Source organism: Bubalus kerabau, chromosome 10 (assembly GCF_029407905.1).
Source record: "Bubalus kerabau isolate K-KA32 ecotype Philippines breed swamp buffalo chromosome 10, PCC_UOA_SB_1v2, whole genome shotgun sequence".
Classification (NCBI taxonomy): Eukaryota; Metazoa; Chordata; class Mammalia; order Artiodactyla; family Bovidae; genus Bubalus; species Bubalus kerabau.
Genome location: NC_073633.1, coordinates 53,591,647 through 53,617,077, shown reverse-complemented (window position 1 = coordinate 53,617,077; position 25,431 = coordinate 53,591,647). Strand labels below are relative to the sequence as shown.

Genomic DNA, 25,431 nt, shown 5'->3' with positions numbered 1-25,431 from the left:
AAGTTCTTGGATTTTCTTTAGGTAAGTGTCTATTCAAGTATTTATATTTTATCAGTTGGCTTGCCTTTTGATTGTAGAGTACATTTTGACTGATGTATTTTTAAAAACATTCCCCTCTAATCTGTGGCTTATTTGCTAATTTCCTTAATGTTCTTTATGATGAACAAATGTTTTCAGTTTTGATGCAGTCTAATTTATCTTTTTTGCTGTTGATGTTTTATGGTAATTGTTTTCCTTGTCTTTTCTAAGAAATCTTTGACCAACTCTAGGTAAAGTTGATACTAGATAACAAAGATACACTCTTATAATTTCTTCTAAGATTTTATAATTTTAGACTTTATGTTTCTTTGCAAATGGATCTTTTAGTTGATATGAAGTAATGGTTAAGGTCCTCTTTTTGTCCTTATCTATCTGTCATTCTATACCTAATGCTATATTGCCTTGCCTACTACAGTTTTATAAAAAAAAAAAATGTCTTGAGATCAGAGAGTACAAGTTCTTAAACCTTATTATTCCTTTTCTTCAGCTTATCAAGGTTGCTTGCATTTCCGTATAAAATTTAAGATTAGCTTCTAAATTCTTATAAGGAATCCTGATGATTCTGATTGGGATTGTGTTGTATCTGCAGCTCAATTTGAGGAGAAAGGTTATTTTTGTAATATTAAGTCTTCTAATTCATGAATATGGTATATTTCTTCATTTGTTTGTTTATTCATTTGTTTATTCATTGTATATTTCTTCAATCTCTCTGAGTAATGGTCTGCAGTCTTCAGAATATGAGTCTCTCACCATAAAAATTATTCCTAAATCTGTATTTTTGAAAGATATTATAAATGAATAATATTAATTGTTGCTAGTATGTAGAAACACAATTGACATTAGATTCTTCCTCTATTTACAAATTCATTCATTTCTGTATTCATTATTTCTTTCATTCTACTACATTGGGTTTAATTTGCTCTTATTTTTCTAGCTCACTAAAGTGGAAACTCAAATAATTAATTTTAAAACTTTCTAAAAAATAGCATTTACAGCCACAGATGGCTCTCTAATCACTTTTCTAACTGTACCTCACACATTTCACATGTTGTGTTTTATTATCATTTAATTCAAAATATTCTCTAATTTCCATTGTAACTAAGCTTACTGGATCTGAAATTTGTGTTTGTTTGTTTTTTTCACCAAATTTTGGAAAATTTTTGCCATTATTTCTTCAAATGTTTTTTTCTGTACCATTTTGCTTTCTTTTGGGGTTTCCAATTATACATATGTTACACTGCTTGATATATTCTTATACGTTAATGAAATAAATTGCTTACATGCTTCTTTTTCTTTTTTAAACTGGTTAACTTCTACTGATCCATCATCAAATTTACTCTTTTTTCTGCCATCTGCAATATGCTTTAAAACTCATCTTGCAGAATTTTAATTTCAATTACTGCATTCTCTTAAAGTTTTAATTACTCTGCCAGATTTCTCATGTTTATTCATTATAAATATAGCTTTCTTTATTTCCTTGAAATATACATATAATATCAGCTTTAAAGTTCTTATCTACTAATTTCAACATCTGAAGAATCTCTGGGTTATTTACACAGATTGCTTTTTTTCTGAGCTGGGTTTGAATTCTCTGTCTCTTCATCTGTCTAGTATTTTTTTTTTTTTTAAGTGAATGCTGGACAGTGTGTAGCAAGTTGTAGAAACTTGGATTCCATTATCTCCCTATGAAGGGCATTGATTCAAACCCCAAACTGTCCTTCTTGTTGTGGGAAGCACTGAGATTTCCTCTCAGTTCTTTTAGCCTTCATGTGCTCTTTCTGCAAGGCCTCTGGAATATTCATATAACACTCACAATTCAGTGATTACTCAAGAATTCTAAGAGTTATGTTCATATTTTGGGGGTTGGACACCTCTGCAGCCACTGTTTTCTGGTTTTTCTCCCACCTTTAATTTTCAAGTTATTCTGCTAGCCCAAAACTCTGTCCTCTGACACCTCAATTCAGCAAGCCTATTACTTCCTCTAGTTCTGCCTCATGTGGATCAGGGAGTGTCCTCAGGCAAACAGTCACAAAAATGTACACATTACCATAAATAATTTCTATTTTTTCAAGGAATTACTTCCCTACAGCTTCTTTATATATTGCTTGCTCTACAGTACTTTTAAATGTGTTTTACAAATATTTTGTCCACAGTGCTAAATTCCTATTTATTGGAGGGATAGTCCAACTAAGTTGTTCTACCATTATCAGAACCTATAATCTACAAATTCAATTTTGAACTTGTTAGTTTTGATGTATTTAATAATAAGTATTTATGTAAAAATATTGAGGAGCAGTTAAATATACAAGTGTGGAGTTCAGGATAGAGATTCTGGGGTGGGGTTATAAATATGGCAGTCATTAGCATACAGATGCTACATAAGCCATAAGACTTGAAGAGATCACAAAAGGAGTGAGGATAGACAAGAAGTAATGTTAAGTACTGATACTTGCTGCTGCTGCTGCTGCTGCTAAGTCACTTCAGTTGTGTCTGACTCTGTGCGACCCCATAGATGGCCTCCTACCAGGCTCCTCTGTCCCTGGGATTCTCCAGGCAAGAACACTGGAGTGGGTTGCCATTTCCTTCTCCAGTGCATGAAAGTGAAAAGTGAAGTCGCTCAGTCGTGTCCGACTCTTAGCGACCTCATGGACTGCAGCCTACCAGGCTCCTCCATCCATGGGATTTTCCACGCAAGAGTACTGGAGTGGGGTGCCATTGGGGCCTCTCCGAAAAAAAAGAAAAGAAAATCCATGAGTTTGTGGCACCTTGGAGTCTTAGTGTAAAAAGTTTTACTAGAAGACTATCAATTATGTCAAATTCTGTTCATAGGGCAAGAAGAGAAATGAAATTGATGATAGGATCTACCAATATGAAGGTCATTGACAACCTTGGTAAGAACAGATATAGTTGAGTACTGAGGGTAAAAGTCAGACTGGAATGAATTAAACAAACAGCTACCTACTTCAGAGGGTTATGAAGAGGATTTAAATGATAAATCATGAATGATCTTAATATATAAAGGACTCATAAAATTAATAAGGAGATGGGGAGCTACTGTTTAATGGGTACAGAGTTTTAGCTGGGGATGATGAAAAAGTTCTGGAGCTAGACAGTACTGATGGTTGCATAACAATATGAAAGCACTTAAAGCCACTGAATTATATACTTAAGAATAGTTAAAATGGTAAATGTTATGTATATTTTATCACAATAAAAACTAATAAACAAATGACAACTCACTATAAAAATGAGCAAAACAAGAATATACAAAAAATACAAATGACTATTAAACACATGAAAAAAGTTCTAACTACTACTAAATTTAGCCAGTTGAATAAAGGCAAATTAAAATTTCCAAGTGGCACTTTTCATTTATCAGATTGGCCATGTTGAAAAACCCTGACAATATATTAGGCTAGTAAAGACAGGGAGGAACAGTATTTTCACTCATTGGCAAAATATAAATGGTACAACACTTTTGGGGAGTATTTTGGTGAAATCAAAATTAGAAATGCATCTACCATTTGATACAGCAATTTCACATGCTTATGTACATATATTCATACATATATGCATGCTAATTATATTCATACATTTATACAGTGACATATTTATACAAACATTCTCTGCTGTATGACTTTCAGTAGCCATAGACTGGATACAGAACAGTCTAACATACAATAGAATCCATGATTTCTGTGTAGCCCTGGAAAATGAGGGGCAATCAACCCAATTGGCAAGATGGAGAACACCACGTAGAATATAATAGTGTACTGATTATGAAAAAAGAGGGGGAAATACAAATGAACATATTTTTATATAAATATATGTGTGTGTATATATATCTCTCTCCTAAGTACAAGCATACACACAAACAAGAATACACACAATTCTAAAGTATCTCAGGAAGGATTTAGAAGAAATTATTACAGCATTGCCTCTAGGTAGGGGACATAGAATACTGTGGGTCTCGGGTATAGGGAGACTTACTACTTACTCTATGTCTTTACTTTCAAACAGTGTTTTTTTATCATGAGCCCGTATTGTTCTTTCATAAAATATATTTAAAAACCTTTATGGAAGCAAAATATATCACAAGCATACAGTTTGATATATTTTTACACAGTGATGTAATTAGCATACAATGTTAGCAGCACCTCTGAAGCTGTTCTTGTGGCCCATTCTAATTATTACCCCCAAGAAATTATTGTTACAATTTTTTAAGATTCTATTTACAGTTTGGTGCAAAGTTGATGGAAAGGTATAAAGATTTCCCATATACTCCCTGCGCCCACACAAGCACAGCCTCCTACATTATCAACATCCCCCACCAGAGTGGTACATTTAGTATAACTGATGAAACTACCCTATCACATTAGAGTCATCCAGAGTCCATAGTTTTTACATCATGGTTCACTCTTCACACTATACTTCCATGAGTTTGGACATCTAATGATGTCTTCAAAATTTTGGGATTATACAAAATATTATACAAAACTGCCCTAAAAATCCTCAGTGCTCCATCTATTCACTCCTCTCCCTCCATCCTTATATTTTTAAATGTTATATTTGGACAGAAATATATATATATATAATATAAATAATTTTCTGTCAATTTTAGAATCAATCATTATCTCTATCATTTTCCAAAATTGGACAAAAGATTTATGATATGTTTAATTCCCCATCTCTTCCTTATCTCCCATAAGATACTATCTAGGAGTTAAATTCTAGTGTGTTACTAACGGTTTCAAAACATCAACTATAGCTTACTTAGACTTAATAGTGACTTCACTGGTTTCCTGAGTCACTCCTGCTTCTCATGTCTCATGTCTTTCTCTTGGAGTTTATAGTAACGGTTGGTATTTTTTTCAGTTTCCTAGCCTCCAATCTTCCTTTCTCTATTGTGGAAATTTCCTACCTCACAATCTAGACCTTCTTCTACCTAGCACTAGAGAATTTGAAAGTGACAGAGATTGGCTTTACAGGCTGACTTGAAAGAGGGACCAGGCTTGTCAATCAGACACCTCCCCTCAAGGACAGCAGATATTTGTCTTAAAGATGGGAGGTGGCAGCAATGATAGCTACGTCTGGTCTCCAGAGGCAAATGGAATAATTTCAGTGTGAGCATCCACTCGCACTCCATGTGTTCTAAGATGCTGCCATGTTTATGTGTTTGTAACTTGTGTCTAGAGTCCATTATACTGCTGCAGAGAATTTCCATTGAATGTCATAGTACAAAATAATACAGTTTATTTTTCCATTTTGCTGCTTAGGAACATTTGGGCTGTTAAGTTTTTTAATTTCAAAAAGAGTGCTACTCCCAACAATCATGAAAGGCATTTTCTGGTGCATAGCTTCTATCCTGGACACTAAATATCCATACCCTATTCCAGAAAATGAAATCAGAATGTCTAGGGATGAGGTCATAAAACTGATCAAAATCAGATTATTCATAGTAAGTAAATTATCTGACATTATTATCATCTTTATTATTTGAGTCCTAGGTTAATCAGCTGATATCTAGCCCCAATATCATAAATGCTCTACTAGTATGGAAGAAATATGTATCCTGTACTCATTTTAGCAATTCTACTAGCTTCTCCTTTTTTGGGGGGGTCTGAGAGGTTTCTGGTGTGATCCTCTGGACCAGATTTTTCTAGTGACCTTCCCTGCAGACAGCGTAATGACCTCGTTCACACCCAGAGGTTCACACAACATTGTGATTGCCTTTGCTCAGAATGAGAGGCAACTAGAAAGAACACAAATAATTGCTTAGCACAAAGAAGAAGATTCTGAAGAGAGGATTTTTTTTTCTCTCTTTCTCTTTCTTCTCCCCTTTTCTTCTCATAATGATGCCATCTATGGAGCCGCCTCCTACAGATCAGCCAGGCGTTCCCTGAGAGCATTCTGAAAAATTTGATGCTTGGGGATCATTTGCATTTCTAATGGAAGAGGGGCAAGACATTCCTTGAGCTGAATCCTAGTACAAGTTGGGCTTGGGAAACTGCTTCAGGCAATCGTATTTTTTCAATTCTGTATTGGGAAAAACCTAAAATGTACTTAGCCAAACACTCTGAGCCCTGAGGCACTTGAGGCGAAATGTAATCCATATGTTTCTGATTTATTTCGCTCACCTCAAAGGCTCTTCAGAGTTGAGTTTCACTGCTAAGAAGTCTTCAAACTATTCAACTTTTCTCTTTCTCCACAATAAGGAGGACTCATCATCTGAACCCATTTCCCCAAAGACAGTAACATTCAGGCTTAGCATTCAGAACTCCTATTTCTAGAGTCCTGCATGCTACTGAATATATCCTGCATCTTTAAAAATCTGTCCTTTTCTTTAAAAAGAAGTACCACAGCATCTTAATAAAATGTTACAAAAGAAAGAAGGAGGAGGATGCTAAGAAGTGATTTTGCTTTTGAGACTCAGAGGTTCTTAGGGTTAGAAGGAAGCTGTTTCTATAGTTTAACTTGGTTCAATTTACTACTCATTTTATATGATGCAGATTCCACTTGATATTTTTTCTCTAATATGCCATGTCTTTCTTTTCTTTTTCCTTCCTTCCCTTCCTCCCTCTATCTTTTCTTCTCATGACACACAAACTTGGCAATGATACATTCCAGGAAGAAAATATTCTGGTCCATTGTTAGAGCATGTCATAGATGATCTGATTTTACATTTTTTCCCTTTAAATAGAAATGTAATCTTTGTATGAGTAAAGACATGCACAGAACAGAGTAGATCCTCAAAACATTCTGGCTCTACAGAGAATGACCAGAAATATCCTAGCAGATACAGTCAGGAAGACCCAGTATGGATTGTGAGTTTAAGCAGTAATCTGGCAAATATATTTAGAGGATCCAAACTCTGTGAGTGAGATTTCTGAGTGCGAATCCCAGGGCAGAAACTGCTTGCTTTCTGTCCCATTTTATATCATCTGCTATTCATATTACCTTTTATAAAACTCCTTACATTTGCTATTTCATTTAATAAAGAATAGCCAGGAGAGCACATTCAAGTGTCTGGTTTACCTTTGTATGCACAGTCAGTCGGAACATTTTGATTAAATTGACTAGTGACTTCACACTGGGAGTCAATTTAGTCAAGTAACTAGTTAATTCCATCAGCCTGGCTGAATGTTTTTTAAAACTGTAATGAATTTCAACTCAATTCAAGCCTGCCAACTTAACCAAACTAGTCATAGCTTAAGTAAAATAATTATTCTTGTGAGTACTGTCCTTGAGTGTTTTGGGATTGACAACATTTATGTTACTGGCCTGGATTTTCACGTTCCTCAGGTCCAATAGTTTTCCATTCTATCTAGAGCCATTATGACATATGGTAAATGAAATGCAATTTTCCCCAGTAGCTTATAAAAAAAGGCTAAAAATAACTTTTACTTCACCTGCAAAACTTTGCTACCCACATTTTCCCTTATGAGGAGGAAACTCGTCAATAAAGAACAGGACAAAAAAGCCACAGATTGGAAAGAGCCAAAGTGAAAGCTTGTGGGTTGTCTCTTAAATCAGAGCCCAAACCCTGTTCTGGAATAATCCATTTTCAGTGTCTGGAGTTAATGGGAAAGTAGCCTTGAAAGAAAAATGTCTTCTAACTCTCAGGTTCCATATTCAATTTTGAAAGAGTGTGTTGTGCTCATGTAATGTTTCCAATGAAGTGGAACAAATGTTGTTTAGAGATATACTGTTTTCTGCATAACATTCTCTTATTATATAAATTATGCATATTTAGTTTAAAACTAGTTGACTACTCCAGATAAACAGAGTTATATAAAAATGTTTTGCCATATTCCTGGAAAATTACTACATTTACCAAAACATATTTGTAAGTTGCAAGATGTTAGTTGAATGGAATGATGCTCTTGGCTAAAAGACAACTTAACAGAAACGACAAAAATGGGGTCTGATTAAGTTTAACATTCCTTCCCTCATATAGTACCAATCCCCATCTATCCTCCTCCATTCCCTAAACACTTAGCTTACAGAAAAATGTTTTGATTCCTCAGTGAGAATTCAAGGCCCCTGTTTCCCACTATAAAACCATATTCCAGTTGCACGACCTTCTGGGATAAGCATATCAGCTTCCACATTGCTCAGACCAACCCTTGGCTGTAGTCCTCCTCCATCTGGCCTCTCCTTCCTCTCTCTGCTTTACTAACATGACTTTTACCCATCTTTATGACCTGGTCATGTTCCCCTTTACCAAGATAAAGCATTTTCTTATCCTTTGAATCCACAAACTTCTCCTTTCCTTGAAATATTTTAGCACTTTCTGTTTATGCCCCTCATCTGGTAATGACATGCTACCCATTATTACTAGACATGATCTCAACTTTTCAAGATCATTAGGGGAACAATCCATGTCTGGATTATCCATGTTTGGGTAAGTACATGATAATGAACTCCAGTATTTATCATCATTATCATTATCATCATCAAAGTCTTAATAGTGCCTTATATTTTGATTAAGATGTATTATTGGTACCACCATTTTAAAAAGAGGTATCTACTCATTCTCACAATAATTTTTGAAAATATTATGAAAAAATTATCTCCATGTCATGGAGATGGAAGCAAAGACTTGAGGTTCAGTGATTTACCTGACTGCAAATAATGAAGTGTCAGAACCAGGATATGAAGCCTGATTTTTTGAAGGGAGGTGGGGAATACTTAAGAGAAATAAAAATTAATTTTGACTCCAAGATTAATTTGACAAAAAGAAACTATTTAAAAATAACTAAATGAACACAAACACATTTTCCTAATTGAAAACTACTACCATTAACTAAGTGTATGCTCTACTACTACTAAAGCATTTACATATGATGACATTTAATCCCCATAAATTTCCTGAAGCATGGTATTATTACCCCCTTTTTGAAAAGAGGTTCACATATTTTAAGTAATTTGTCTAAAATCACACAATAGAAAGTAGTGGGGCCCAGAGTATTTGATCTTAGATGGCCTGATTCCAAAGCACATTCTCTTTCTATTATATTGTGCTGTTTCTCTAGAACTCTAGAACAAAAGGATGAAAAATATAATAAAATCTACTCAGATACTCCTACAATGAAAAGCAGACCTATACCCTGTCTCACATAAAGATTCATTTTTTTGTATGTTTGTCATATCTCACCCTTTAATTCTAATCAACTTACTTATTACCTGTGCTCTAGAAAGGATATGAGACTTATGATTCCTTCCACAATGAAGTATAAATTAGATTGTGATGTGCATATATAAATAAAAATACATATTATAAACCCTAGAGCAACCAATCAAAGAAAAAAGAGAAAAAGACATATACAACTGATTAGCCAATAGTGGAGACAAAATGGAATTGCTAAACAACTCAATCAATTGTTTCTTAGTGAAAGAAGGCAGGAAAAAGGAAAGGAACAATAACAAATGGGACAAATAGGAAAGAAATAACAAGATGATAAATTTAAACCTCAATTCAGTTCAGTTGCTCAGTTGTGTCCAACTCTTTGCGACCCCATGAATCGCAGCACGCCAGGCCTCCCTGTCCATCACCAAGTCCCAGATTTAACCCAAACTCACGTCCATCGAGTCAGTGATGCCATCCAGCCATCTCATCCTCTGTTGTCCCCTTCTTCTATATACTAATACTTTTATTAAATGTAAATGCTCTAAACATGCCAACTAAAAGACCAAGATTACCACACTGTATATGTGGTCTAAAATCTACTTCAAATATCTTCATATTTATTCTTAACATAGTTAAGAATAAAAAATAGACAAAGGACCTGAGGTGATTCCTTAAGTTTTTTCTAGCTACATATTCCATTCTCTGGGCTTGTTCTGTTTTTCAGCCATGCAGGTTCATGGGGCAGTACATGACTCAAAATATTATCCAAGTGCTCCATCTAGATATTAATCAATCTACGATTCAACAAAACTAACAAGGAAAAGATTTGCCAGATTGTCCAGTGTTGAACCACAAAACAAGTATTGATTTTTCTTCCAAAGAAACAAGAAAAGGAATACTTATACAGGCATGCTTTGTTTTTTAATTTAAATAAAGCATTTTTAATAATAACAATAAGAAAAATTCATTTAGAACATTGTGCATATCTTCACAAACACAACAAAGAGATTAAAATAATGCAATATCACGCCATCCATAAAGCATCACTTATGAAATTTCAGACATTTTTCTATTATAAAAAACACTGTATTTATATATATTTTCCAGGAATAAGATAAAACCTTTTACATGTTAAAATAAACTGTGACTATCTTTTCATGTCAATAATCATCTATAGAAGTCTAATGATCATTATTCTATCATATGGGACAATGTAATTGATCACAATAATAATTAGAGCCAATGTATATTGAACACTTACTATGTGCTAGGCAGTGTGCTAAGAGCTTTGCAGTATTTAAGTAGTCCCACTTTACTACTGTGTAACACCTAACATTATTCATTGCTATATAAAATCTTTGTATTGCCAATAGGACAAACTGACTTACTTTACAATAAATACTAAATCTTTCTTTGGCATTGGCTTAGCATTATGCTTCTACCTTTAAAATGCTGTTTCTTTCTGTTCCTAGGGTACATGCCCACCCAAAACAGGATTCCACTGGTTGAACATATCCGTGAGAGTATGGCCCTTAATTGCAGAAATACAATATTCATTGATCCAAATTCACTCTGGTGAATGTTTTGAGTACTTTAGCATTGCCCTGTAGTATCTCCTAATCCCCTACTTTTTGTCTCTGAGTTGTGTCCAAGTTTTTTTTTCCTATAGCAAGGCTATAATAAACCTCCTTGCAGGCATTTAAGTAAAAATTGCATCATTACCATACTGTTATTTGCCTGATGTCCAGATCTTCTCACTCACTCTCAAGATCTGAACAATTATGCACCAAATGCTTACCTGGTGTTATGTATGAGAACGAATCTCCTTCAGTGGTGTGCTGGAGCCAGCTTATGTCAGCTTGGAGGATGTGATTGTATGTATCTCCTTCCAGTTCAGCATTTAGTAATTTTATCCTGAAATCAGTAATAGAGGAGTATTTACACAACAGAAATAGGCAAAAACCACCCAATTAGGTTGTTAGGAAACTCTTCATCAATTAGGAAACTCTTTTCCCCGGAGGGCTTGTGGCTCCACATATACCAGTACATCCCTGTATTGTATTGACCTATTGATGAGTTAATATAGGTATCTTGTATGCCACACCACACAGTGACTCAATTGGCATGATTCCTAATCAATATAGTGTTGTCTACCAGCCAAGCAGTCTGCAACATGCAGTGCTGAATATATAGTGTGATCCAAGGTCACACAGCCTGTAAGTGGTGGAGTCAGAATTCTAACCTGAGATGTTTTTTGTCTCCAAGGCCCATGTTCCTCTGCTCCATTCTGATGCTTCTGGAGAGGGAAGGCTCTGGACACAGATTGACCAGCTTATCATTTATCTGGTCTTATCACTTGACCAGCTACATGACTGTGGGTAAGCTACCTATCTTCTCTTTCCCTAACTTTCATCATCCACTAAAAATGAATAATGGTAGCATCTATTTCATTGTGATATTATGAGGATTACATGAAGTGATTAATCTAAGGAATTCAGCACCAGTGCCTGGTATATAACAAGCGCTCTATTAATATTAATTATTCTTAATACATATATTTAAAGCATATAATGTGATAAATCAGAATATTTTATTTAGCAATTATTTATCTTTTATCCCACAGTATTCTTTTAAGATAAAGAATGTATGACAGTTTTATTTTCAAAAAATCTTTAAAATCTAATCAAGCACAGAAATTATTTTTTTTAATAGCTGATACATATTTCAGTATACAAGTTAGAGTTCCATTACAGAAGAACTATTTACCAGTTCATTTGAAGATGAAATTCCCTTAGAAGCAGAGTCTTAGATATCTGAATCAGTGATATCCTTTTGAAAAATTACACTATTAATATCATGACCTGAATACCTTAATTTGAGCTAATCAGTAGAAATCTGGTTGTTTCTACCTTGGACAAACAAGTCCTCTTTGATTTCTCCTTATAAGGAGGCATTTGCTTTGGATGTATAATGTTCTTATCATTTTAAGGAACATATCTTGATAAATGGAAACATGAGCTTTCAGGGGAGACTATTTCTACCAAGTTTCCTTAAAATGAGTTTAATGTTCTCTCTCAATTCTTGTCTGTTGATGGTGTGGAAGATGTTTTAGGGACATGATTATCTAGAAAACAAAAATAGCAGCAGATTAGAACTATTCAACATAGTTTTGGAAGTTTTAGCCACAGCAATCAGAGCAGAAAAAGAAATAAAAGGAATCCAGATTGGAAAAGAAGAAGTAAAACTCTCACTGTTTGCAGATGACATGATCCTCTACATAGAAAACCCTAAAGACTCCACCAGAAAATTGCTAGAGCTAATCAATGAATATAGTAAAGTTGCAGGATATAAAATTAATACACAGAAATCCCTTGCATTCCTATACACTGACAATGAGAGAACAGAAAGAGAAATTAAGGAAACAATTCCATTCAGCATTGCAACAAAAAGAATAAAATACTTAGGAATAATCTACCTAAAGAAATAAAAGACCTATATATATAAAACTATAAAACATTGATGAAAGAAATCAAAGATGACACAAATAGATGGAGAAATATACCATGTTCATGGATCAGAAGAATCAATATAGTGAAAATGAGTATACTACCCAAAGCAATCTATAGATTCAATGCAATCCCTGTCAAGCTACCAACGGTATTTTTCAGAGAACTAGAACAAATAATTTCACAATTTGTATGGAAATACAAAAAAACCTCAAATAGCTAAAGCAATCTTGAGAAAGAAGAATGGAACTGGAGGAAAACCTGCTTGACTTCAGACTATACAACAAAGCTACAGTCATCAAGACAGTATGGTACAGGCACAAAGACAGAAAAATAGGTCAATGGAACAAAATAGAAAGCCCAGAGATAAATCCACACACCTATGGACACCTTATCTTTGACAAAGGAGGCAAGAATATACAATAGAGAAAAGACAATCTATTTAACAAGTGGTTCTGGGTAAACTTGTCAACCACTTGTAAAAGAATGAAACTAGAACACTTTCTACACCATACACAAAAATAAACTCAAAATGGATTAAAGATCTAAATGTAAGACCAGAAACTATAAAACTCCTAGAGGAAAATATAGGCAAAACACTCTCTGACATAAATTGCAGCAGGATCCTCTATGACCCACCTCCCAGAGCAATGGAAATAAAAGCAAAAATAAACAAATGGGACCTAATTAAACTTAAAAGCTTTTGCACAATGAAGGAAACTATAAGCAAGGTGAAAAGACAGCCTTCAGAATGGGAGAAAATAATAGCAAATGAAGCAACTGACAAAGAATTAATCTCAAAAACATACAAGCAGCTCCTGAAGCTCAATTCCAGAAAAATAAATGACCTAATCAAAAAATGGGCCAAAGAACTAAACAGACATTTCTCCAAAGAAGACATACAGATGGCTAACAAACACATGAAAAAATGCTCAACATCACTCATTATCAGAGAAATGCAAATCAAAACCACAATGAGGTACCATCTCACGCTGGTCAGAATGGTTGCTATCAAAAAATCTACAAACAATAAACGCTGGAGGAGATGTGGAGAAAAGGGAACCTTCTTACACTGTTGGTGGGAATGCAAACTAGTACAGCCACTATGGAGAACAGTGTGGAGATTCCTTAAAAAACTGGAAATAGAACTGCCATATGACCCAGCAATCCCACTACTGGGCATACACACTGAAGAAACCAGAATTGAAAGAGACACGTGTACCCCAATGTTCATCACAGCACTGTTTACAATAGCCAGGACATGGAAGCAACCTAGATGTCCATCTGCAGATGAATGGATAAGAAAGCTGTGGTTCATATACACAACAGAATATTACTCAGCCATTAAAAAGAATGCATTTGAATCAATTCTAATGAGGTGGATGAAACTGGTGCCTATTATAGAGAGTGAAGTAAGTCAGAAAGAAAAACACCAATACAGTATACTAACGCATATATATGGAATTTAGAAAGATGGTAACAATGACCCCATATGCGAGACAGCACAAGAGACACAGATGTAAAGAACAGACTTTTGAACTCTGTGGGAGAAGGCGAGGGTGGGATGATTTGAGAGAATAGTATTGAACTATGTATATTATTATATATGAAATAGATTGCCAGTCCAGGTTTGATGCATGAGACGGTGCTCAGGGCTGGTGCACTGGGATGACCCTGAGGGATGGGGTGGGAAGGGAGGTGGGGGGGGGGGCGGTTCAGGATGGGGAACACGTGTACACCCATGGCTGATTCATGTCAATGTATGGCAAAAACCACTACAATATTGTAAAGTAATTAGCCTCCAATTAAAATAAATAAATTTTAAAAAGAAATAGAAGAGATTTCTTAATACCTACATTTCATGTGTCAAGAAACGTAGGTTCCCCTCTTCCTCTGCATCACTTGTGAAGTGAAGGACCTGTTTATTTCACTTGCCTGGGCCTCAGTTCCCTCAGTTGAAAAGATAAAGAGAATCAAGGCTTTGAACACATATTTTAACATTAAAAAAAATTCTACAATATACAGAGTGTTTACTGAATTCTAGGAATTGTGCTAATTTCTTCATATATATTATTTCATTTTGTTTTCACCATACTCATCCTACTGATCTCATCCTACTTCATAGATGAGGAAACTGAAACCTAACCTAATAGGGTTAGGTAACTTGGTCAAGTTCATGAGTAGAGGCAGAATGAGGATTCCATCCCAGGCAGCCCAGGCCAAATCCCACATCCTTACCTACTCCCCTGAGCTGTGCCTTGCTCACCCTTGGTTCTTCGGTAGCGCTTGACAGTATCACAAAATAAAGTCAGACCAAAGTCTCAGGTGATCCACTGGACACTGCTCTAAGTGTCCCTTCTATAATTTTATGTCCTCTCATCCACTGGCATGAACAGCCCAGTACTATGTCATGTTTGATGGCAAACATCCATGCAACACAAAGAAGCCGCAGGATCTTATCTGGTCATTTTATTTGTGCAAGTAAGGCTCTACGGAGGCAGGGCATCTGTGACTCATCCATCAGCTCTGGAATCTCTTTCAAAATTTACTGATCTCCTGACAGGAATGGGCAATGGCTTCACAGAAAATGGAAAGCTTTGAACTTTTTCCAGAATCTCAAACCCAAATGAAACCCAACTGCTTACGTCGAGTATGGGTAATAACTTTGTTCTTCTGGCTCCTGCAAAGTCAAAGATGTCTCTCCTCCCATTCCTCAGGCTTAATGAATGACAAATTAAAGTGAGCCAAACACGAACCTTGCAAAGAGGAGCTGCCAGCGACTGATTTCTGATCTAATAGCCTTAGGATTTTCTCTGACATGGTTAGGCTTGAGACAGTCCATTTAGAGGAAAAGCAGTTAAAAGAAATCTGATAAAAATCTTCTATTACTGCTAAGACAGAGGCTTTTAGGAGGCTGAGGGGTAAAGGAGGGAGAATGTGTTCTCTGGTTTCTATGGGACCCAGGCACGAATCCCAGTTCTTCCATTTAGTAACTGTGCAACCTTATACAAATTATTCAGCTACTCTGAACTTCAGGTTTCTTCATCTATAAAGCTGAGATAAAAGCTACTTACGAACATGTTTGTTGCAAGGATAAACTGAATTAATTATGTAAGAACTCAATATATTTTTTATCTCCAAATTCCACAAAATTTTGGAATTTTAGAGGTAAAAGAGACTTATGATATTGAATTCAGACACTTGATTTGACAGATGAGAAAGGTAAAGCCCAAGAAATTAAAATCCAAAACCACATAAGTAACTCAATGTTAGTCTAGTCCATTCTATTTCTGGCCACCTTGCCATTTTGCAAATCCTGCATATAAAGATACACTTATCCATCAATCAACATAATTTATGGGGTATGCTTTAATTGCTTAGCTATGTTAAGAACTGTGAAGATTAAAAAAAACAGAGTCTTGGGCATTATCAACAGTAGGCATTAAGACCTTTCTGTGTTCAGTATGCTGAGATTTCAGTTTGGGGATCATAAATCAAGTGTAAGCCATGTTACATGCCATCAAGAAGTTACCATTTTGTTGGAGAAACAGCATCAATTCACATGGAACAAATAGAGATACATGCAAGATGGCTCATATAAGTGCGAATAGTACAGTTTAGATGTGAAAATAGGAGCAGAAAATAAGTAGGAAATAAGTAGCTACAGGCTACTTTCCAGATGAGTCACTTCATCTGAAACTTTAGTTGCTTCATCTGATGATGGAATGAATTAGATTCCCATGTTACAAGTTACTGTGAGGTTTATACCCAATGATAAAAACTATGCACTTAGTAGAGTACCTGACACATGTTGAACATTTAATAGATACTAAGCAAATAGCTGTGAAAAGAAGAGAAGTGAAAAGCAAAGGAGAAAAGGAAAGATATAAGCATCTGAATGCAGAGTTCCAAAGAATAGCAAGGAGAGATAACAAAGCCTTCCTCAGCAATCAATGCAAAGAAATAGAGGAAAACAGCAGAATGGGAAAGACTAGACATCTCTTCAAGAAAATTAGAGATACCAAGGGAACATTTCATGCAAAGATGGGCTTGATAAAGGACAGAAATGGTAGGGACATAACAGAAGCAGAAGATATTAAGAAGAGGTGGCAAGAATACACAGCTTCAAGATGCAAATAATAACAATGGTGTGATCACTCACCTAGAGCCAGACATCCTGGAATGTAAAGTCAAGTGGGCCTTAGAAAGCATCACTACGAACAAAGCTAGTGGAGGTGATGGAATTCCAGTGGAGCTATTTCAAATCCTGAAAGATGATGCTGTGAAAGTGCTGCACTCAATATGACAGCAAATTTGGAAAACTCAGCAGTGGCCACAGGACTGGAAAAGGTCAGTTTTCATTCCAATCCCAAAGACAGGCAATGCCAAAGAATGCTCAAACTACCACACAATTGCACTCATCTCACATGCTAGTAAAGTAATGCTCAAAATTCTCTAAGCCAGGCTTCAGCAATACGTGAACCATGAACTTTCAGATGTTCAAGCTGGTTTTAAAAAGGCAGAGGAACCAGAGATCAAATTGCCAACATCTGCTGGATTGTCAAAAAAGCAAGAGAGTTCCAGAAAAACATCTATATCTGCTTTATTGACTATGCCAAAGCCTTTGACTGTGTGGATCACAATAAACTGTGGAAAATTCTGAAAGACATGGGAATACCAGACCAGCTGACCTGCCTTGTGAGAAACCTGTATGCAAGTCAGGAAGCAACAGTTAGAACTGGACCTAGAACAACAGACTGGTGCCAAATAGAAAAAGGAGTACATCAAGGCTGAATATTGTCACCCTGCTTATTTAACTTACATGCAGAGTACATCATGAGAAACCCTGGGCTGGAAGAAGCACAAGCTGGAATCAAGATTGCCAGGAGAAATATCAATAACCTCAGATATGCAGATGACACCACCCTTATGGCAGAAAGTGAAGAGGAACTCAAAAGCCTCTTGATGAAAGTGAAAGAGGAGAGTGAAAATGTTGGCTTAAAGCTCAACATTCAGAAAACTAGGATCATGGCATCTGGTCCTCTCACTTCATGGGAAATAGATGGGGAAACAGTGGAAACAGTGGGAAAATAACAGACTTTATTTTTGGGGGCTCCAAGAAATAAAATCCAATAAAATCATATGGGAAAATAACAGACTTTATTTTTGGGGGCTCCAAATTCAATGCAGATGGTGACTGCAGCCATGAAATTAAAAGATGCTTACTCCTTGGAAGGAAAGTTATGACCAACCTAGAGAGCATATTCAAAAGCAGAGATATTATTTTGCCAACAAAGGTCTGTCTTGTCAAGGCTATGGTTTTTCCAGAGGTCATGTATGGATGTGAGAGTTGGACTGTGAAGAAAGCTGAGCGCTGAAGAATTGATGCTTTTGAACTGTGGTGTTGGATAAGACTCTTGAGAGTCCCTTGGACTGCAAGGGGATCCAACCAGTCCATCCTAAAGGAGACCAGTCCTGGGTGTTCATTGGAAGGATGATGCTGAGGCTGAAATTCCAATACTTTGGCCACCTCATGCAAAGAGTTGACTCATTGGAAAAGACCCTGATGCTGGGAGGGATTGGGGGCAGGAGGAGAAGGGGACGACAGAGGATGAGATGGCTGGATGGCATCACTGTCTCGATGGACGTGAGTCTGGGTGAACTCCGGGAGTTGGTGATGGACAGGGAGGCCTGGCATGCTGCAATTCATGGGGTCGCAAAGAGTCAGACACGACTGAGCGACTGAACTGAACTGAAGCCATATACTGAGATTTATGTTCACAAAATGCCGTGAGGTCGTTACCACTGTTCTTTTTATTCTCTCATGAGGAACCTGAAATGAGCACAATTATATATGGGCACATGACTGCATTTTGATTAACAGCATTGAGCAAAAGTGATACAGGCTACTTCTGGTATAAGGTGGTAAAGAACTGGGTATATCTTCTCCCATTTGCTGACTTAATGGAGAGTGATCAAAAGATGAAAAAGAGGGTGGAGCTATAGGATAGAAGGAGCCTGAATCCTTGAATGATGACATCGAAGGTAGCCAACCAGAAATATTTCCCAATGGCCTGGAACATGAGTATGAAATATGCTTTCATAGTATAACTACCCAGATTTCAGGATTTACTTGTTATAATCTCTGTGTGTGTGTTAGTCACCAGTCATGTCTGACTCTTTGTGACCCCATGGACTGTAGCCTACCAGGCTCCTATGTCCATGGGATTCTCCAGGCAAGAATACTGGAGTCACTTCCTTCTCCAGGAGATCTTCCTGACCTGGGGATTGAACCCAGCTCTCCTGCATTACAAGCAGATTCTTGGACCATCTGAACCATCAGGGAAGCCCAAGCATTACCTAACTAATACATTTACTAAGAGTTTTTTTTTTTTTTCTTTAAGACTGAATTAAAACACATTATAGCAAGTGCATGGGTTTCCCAGGTGGCTCAGTGGTGAAGAATCCACCTGCCAATGTAGGAGATTTAGGTTCAATCTCTGGGTCGGGAAGATCACCCAGAGGAGGAAATGGCAATTCACTCCAGCATTTTTGCCAGGGTAAGAGTTGGAGACAACTAAGCACAATAACAACAACAGTAAACACATATAAGTTAGGTAGTGGGTAGATAAGGAGTTTAACTCTTCTAAATTTCTCATCTTGGGGCTTCCCCCAAGATAAAGTTTCCCCCAGGCTAAAATATTAACTTTAGCTTCTGATACATTATACAGACCTACTGTAATCTCCCAAGTAGCAGGGGCTACAGAACATTAATTTCAAAGCAGTCATGGAAAAATCTTGAATAAGATAAAAATAATTAACAGAAAGAGAATGCTATAAGGGAGGGTAAAAAAGAAATTACAAACTACGATGGTAGATATAAATATATTGGCAATTTCATTACATATGAATGGACAAATGTATCAAATAAAAGACAAAATATCAGAAGGCATTTTAAAAAGTTAACCATATGCTATTTATGAGATATACACCTACAACATACAACTACAGAATGCTTAAAAGTAAAAGGATGGAAAATGACATACCAGACAAATTCTAATCAAAAGACTGCAAGTGTAACTACATTAACATCAGAACAAATGGACCAAAAGTCAAAAGAAAAAAAAAGGCTAAAGATAAAGAGGACAACTTCATAAAGACAAAATGTTGTAATAACCAGGGAGATATACTGATTTGAAACTCATAGTGCCTATATAAAGAAAAAATTTACAAAACTACCAGGAGAAAGAGAAAAATCCACAATCATTATAGGTGTGCTTGTGCTTGTCACTCAATTGTGTCCGACTCTTTGTGATCCCATGGACTGTAGCCCTCCAGGGTCCTCTGTCTATGAGAATTCTCTAGGCAAGAATATTGAAGTTGATTGCCATGCTCTCCTCCAGGGAATCTTCCCAACCCAGGGATCAAACCCAGGTCTCCTTCATTGCAGGAGGATTCTTTACCCACTGAGCCACCAGGAAAGCCCAAGAATACTGGAGTGGGTAGCCTATCCCTTCTTCAGAGGATCTTCCCAAACCAGGAATTGAACCAGGTTGGATTTCAAGTGGATTCTTTACCAACTGAGCTACCAGGGATGCCCCACTGTAGGTGTAACTTATAGCAAAAACAACAACAATCCGATAAAGACATAGAAGATTTGTAAAACAGACTTAGGTTAAGTGACAAATATAGAACACAACACCCAGCAACTGCATACTGCACATTCTTTAAAGGTAGACAGAATATGAACAATTCACTCTATATTGAGCCATAAAGCCACTCTCAACAAATTTAAAAGTACTGATTATGCAGATGCAATAGAAGGAAAGAATAGTAAAGACAAGAATAGAAATGAATAAAACAGAGAGAGAACACACAACAGAGAAAACCAACAAAGTCAAAGGTTTATTATTTAAAAAGCTGATATTATAGTTTAAAAAACTTTAAGATGAGATTGATCAAAGTTATAATAAAAAGCTATACATAAACATTATCTGAAATGAAATGAAGAACACAATAATTTCTGTAGATGTCAAATAGATAAACAAATATTATGAATAATTTAGATAAAATCAACAAATTCTTAGAAAAAATATATCACTAAAATTGATTCAAGAATAAGCAAAAGACCTGAATATTTGTATAGCCATAAATAAAAGTAAAGTAAAAGTCAAAAATTTTCCCATAAAGAAAATCTTAGGCCCAGTTTCTTCACCTGCAAGTTCTGAAATATTTAAAGAAAGATTATTTCAATTTTATGTGATCCCTTCCAAAGAATAGAAAAAGAGGGAGTGATACCCATCCTTTATTCTATAAGGCTACTACAACCTTGCTACCCAGATTGACAAGGACAATTAAAGAAAGTTGCAGGGAATCTCATTCATAAACATTGATGCAAAAGTCCTAAACAAAATTAACCAACCAAGTCAAGAAATTCATAAAAACTAGAATATATTATGACCAAATAGGATTTATTCCAGAAATGCAAGACTGATTTACATTAGGAAAACAAATTAATGTAATCACCATATTAATAGGTTAAAGGGAAAAAAATACAATTCAAAATTCATTTGTGACTTTAAAAAGTTATTAGCAAATTAGATAGCTATATTGGTGAAATGCTGCTACTGCTGCTGCTAAGTTGCCTCAGTTGTGTCCAACTCTGTGCAACCCCATAGATGGCAGCCCACCAGGCTCCCCCGTTCCTGGGATCCTCCAGGCAAGAACACTGGAGTGGGTTGCCATTTCCTTCTCCAATGCATGAAAGTGAAAAGTGAAAGTGAAGTCGCTCAGTCGTGTCCAACTCTTAGTGACCCCATGAACTGCAGCCTACCAGGCTCCTTCCCACATGGGATTTTCCAGGCAAGAATACTGGAGTCATACTTATCTAATTATCATTAATTCGGTGCTTCTGTATATTGGTGAACTACTGACACAATAATGCAATGTAACAAAATGCCAGGTCACCTGATCGTTGGCTAATCTATATGGATTAATCTAGGCTTGGTTTTGAGTTTTAGGTAGGTTCAAGTCTGTCCATATTTGGACTAATAGACTATCATGGGTGTGTTTTCTTGTGATAGCAGAAGCAACAAAAGAGTAAATAGAAACACAAGTTAATTCCCAATGTCTAGACTATGCCAAAGCCTTTGACCGTGTGGATCACAATAAACTGTGGAAAATTCTGAAAGACATGGGAATACCAGACCACCTGACCTGCCTCTTAAGAAACCTGTATGTGGGTCAGGATGCAACAGTTAGAACTGGACATGGAACAACAGACTGTTTCCAAATAGGAAAAGGAGTACGTCAAGGCTGAATATTGTCACCCTGCTTATTTAACTTACATGCAGAGTACATGATGAGAAATGCTGGGCTGGAGGAAGCACAAGCTGGAATCAAGATTGCCAGGAGAAATATCAATAACCTCAGATATGCAGATGACACCACCCTTATGGCAGAAAGTGAAGAGGAACTAAAGAGCCTCTTGATGAAAGTGAAAGAGGAGAGTGAAAGAGTTGGCTTAAAGCTCAACATTCAGAAAACAAATATCATGGCATCTGGTCCCATCACTTCATGGCAAATAGATGGGGAAACAGTAACTGATTTATTATTTTGGGCTCCAAAATCACTGCAGATGGTGATTGCAGCCATGAAATTAAAAGACGCTTGCTCCTTGGAAGGAAAGTTATGACCAACCTAGATAGCATATTAAAAAGCAGAGACATTACTTTGCCAACAAAGGTCCATCTAGTCAAAGCTATGGTTTTTCCAGTGGTCATGTATGGATGTGAGAATTGGACTATAAAGAGGGCTGAGCACAGAAGAATTGATACTTTTGAACTGTGGTGTTGGAGAAGACTCTTGAGAGTCCCTTGAACTGCAAGGAGATCCAACCAGTCCATCCTAAGGGAGATCAGTCCTGGGTGTTCATTGGAAGGACTGATGTTAAAGCTGAAACTCCAGTACTTTGGCCACCTGATGCAAAGAGCTGACCCATTTGAAAAGACCCTGATGTTGGGAAAGATTGAAGGCAGGAGGAGAAGGGGATGACAGAGGATGAGATGGTTGGATATCATCAACTACTCAATGGACATGAGTTTGGGTAGACTCCAGGAGTTGGTGATGGACAAGGAGGCCTGGTGTGCTGCGGTTCATGGAGTCACAAAGAGTCAGACTCGACTGAGCGACTAAAACTGAACTGAGGCTTGAAACTGGCACATAGACATTTCTACTGACATTCTACTGGTCAAAGTAATCACATAGTCAAGCCCAATATCCCTGGGCATGGGGAAATGCCACATCAAGTGGGAGGAACTGCAATGTCATGGGATAGAAGTCAAACACAGGGAAAGGTGAAAAACCAAGAATAATCATTCAATTGATCATATTAGATAAAAAAGAGAACTTCCTTTAACTAATAAAGGATGTCTACAAAATATAGTTTAAAAATCTGCAGCAAATAACATAGATGACAGTTGAATAGTTTCCCTTTGAGACAGGGAGAAAGAAACATGCCTCCATTACCACTTCCACTGGATATTTTTATTGGAGATCTTAACCAACACAGCAAGAGAAGAAAAAGAAATACCATCATTTTCAGTGAAGAAATAAAACTGTCTTTTTTTGTTGTTGTTCTGGATTATGTTTCCATACTTGGAAAATTCAAAAGAATCTCCAAATAAATTACTTGAATTATTAAAAGTATAGGAAGTTTGCCAGGTTTAAAAAATCAATATACGGAAATCATAAACTAGAAACAAATAAATTTTTAAAAGATATAATGAATGCCTTAACAATTTAGGAATATATCTAATGAAATGTGTTCAAGATCTTTCAGAGAAGATTATAAAACTTTATTGAATGGCATTAAAAATATCTAAATTAAAGAAGTACATGGTCTTCATAGATGGGAACACAATATAGCAAAGATATTAATTCTCTTCCAAAGTAATTCTCTTCCAAAGTGATCTATATAGTCATTGCATCTTAAGTGAAATCCAGACAGGATTTGAGGTTGAACTTAAAAGCTGAAACCAGAATGTATATGGCTGGGAACCATCTGTCCTAGCTGGATGGAGAAAGGGGATTCTAGAAGGTGAGAGGAAGAGCTAATCATCCTAACATACTCAGAAAGGCAGAGTAAAAGGAACCTTTGAAGAGCTCTATAATCCATATGGAAAAAAGCGGGCAGAGGCTCTTTATGGGTGAAGCGAGAAAAAGGGGGCAGAAGGTTGAGGATATATTTCCAGAGACTTTTGACAACAAACTGGCCAAAAAATAAATCATGAGTCATCTCAGCAAGAGTATGAACCAAGATTTAAGTTAAGAAAGAAGCAATTTATTCAGGTCTAAGATTATATTCAGGACTAGGATTTTTGCAAAAGAATGAGATATCTGATTAGAAAAATTTTAATAAAATGTACAACAATGAATGTTAAACAACAAACAGTACAAGAATAACCCTATGCATCTTATTTAAATTGGATGGTGTTAATTATAAGCTGTATGTTTATAAGAAAGGATGCTTCTATCTTTCTCTTAAGCCACTGGTTCTCAACCTTGGCTCCATGATAAGCAGGCAGCTTTAAGAAAAGTCCTGATACTCAGGCCACAATTAGAACCCCTGAGAGTGGGACCCAGACAACAGTACTTATGCAAGTTTCCCAGGTGATTCTAATTCATAGTCAATGTTCCGACTCTACTCCAAGTAAAACCAAGCCTTCGGTATCAGTGGATTACTTAAGATATAAATTTTTAAAGTCCTCCCCAGATCAATTAAATCAGAATCTCTAGGAAGAAGCCAAGGCACTGTGATTGCCCCCAGAGCTCCCCAGGTGAGTCTACTGTGCTAACAGGGGTGAGAACCACTGGTTTGAGGCCTTCTGCTGAGATTAGCTACCACACTCAGCATCAATGACTGATGATTTACCGCAACAGTGGGGTCAGTTCTTCAGTATTTGGGTAGCTCTTTGAGTAGTGAACTGACTAAATCTAAGAAAACATTATTCAAGATGTATGGAATATCTATTGAAGACCAAAGGTAGGGGGAAAAAGTCCCAAACACCTATTCCAATTTCTGGTAAATTGTGGGTGGTCCGGTACCACCAAACTCTGAATAAGGGACCCTCACAACACGAAGGGCAATTTACTAAGTTACAATGCATGTAGCTATCTTTTCTCCAAACCCGCAAATACAGCCCAGTCATATGAACCATATAGCACCTCTCCCGTTCTCACAGCTTGGGGAAAGAGGAGAGGGTAAGATGGTGATAATAGAAGGCAACATCACACCAAATATTATAATAGTCCTGCCAGCCCTGTCGTACCTGAGAAGTGTAGTTCACACTCACAAGAGCAGCACAGCAAGCTACGCTCCTCTGGCACCTCCTTGGCAGGCATGTAACTCCTAAATGACTTAGCAAAATCCAGTTTACAAGGCCGGAGTGCTCATCTCAGCTGCAAACACTGATAGGAATCCTCTGAGGACCCTGCCGACCGCATGGTTCTACGTGGTCTCTCCCCACATGTGTCTTCATCAGACGTCAGTTCACAGGGCCAGTCCAACCCCCAAGCACAGCCGTACAAAGGACCTATAATAACAATCTCTGAGCTCTACAGTGCTTCACTGTGTTTGTAGTTTATAAAGTTCTTTTGCAGATATTATCACAGGCATGATAGATGCCATCATGCCCTATTTGGTTTTTACCTGCAAGAATGCAGATATCCAGAAAGTTGGGGAAGCGGCTCAGGGTC

At 36.7% G+C, this 25,431-nt stretch overlaps 1 long non-coding RNA gene across 8 annotated transcripts in view; it reads right to left on the bottom strand.

Moving 5' to 3' along the window:
- LOC129621369 (uncharacterized) overlaps window positions 1–25,214 on the bottom strand; it is a 102,995-nt gene extending 77,781 nt beyond the window's left edge. For 7 of the 8 annotated variants that reach the window (XR_008699254.1, XR_008699253.1, XR_008699257.1 and 4 more), the window contains exons 1-2: window positions 25,005–25,214; window positions 10,968–11,083 (exon numbers count right to left, since the gene is read on the bottom strand). This is a non-coding gene — a long non-coding RNA (uncharacterized LOC129621369). Of the gene's footprint in view, window positions 1–6,347; window positions 6,730–10,967; window positions 11,084–25,004 lie in introns of those variants that run through there. The other variant, XR_008699256.1, reaches the window with a different exon arrangement.
- Window positions 25,215–25,431: the final 217 nt, after the last annotated feature.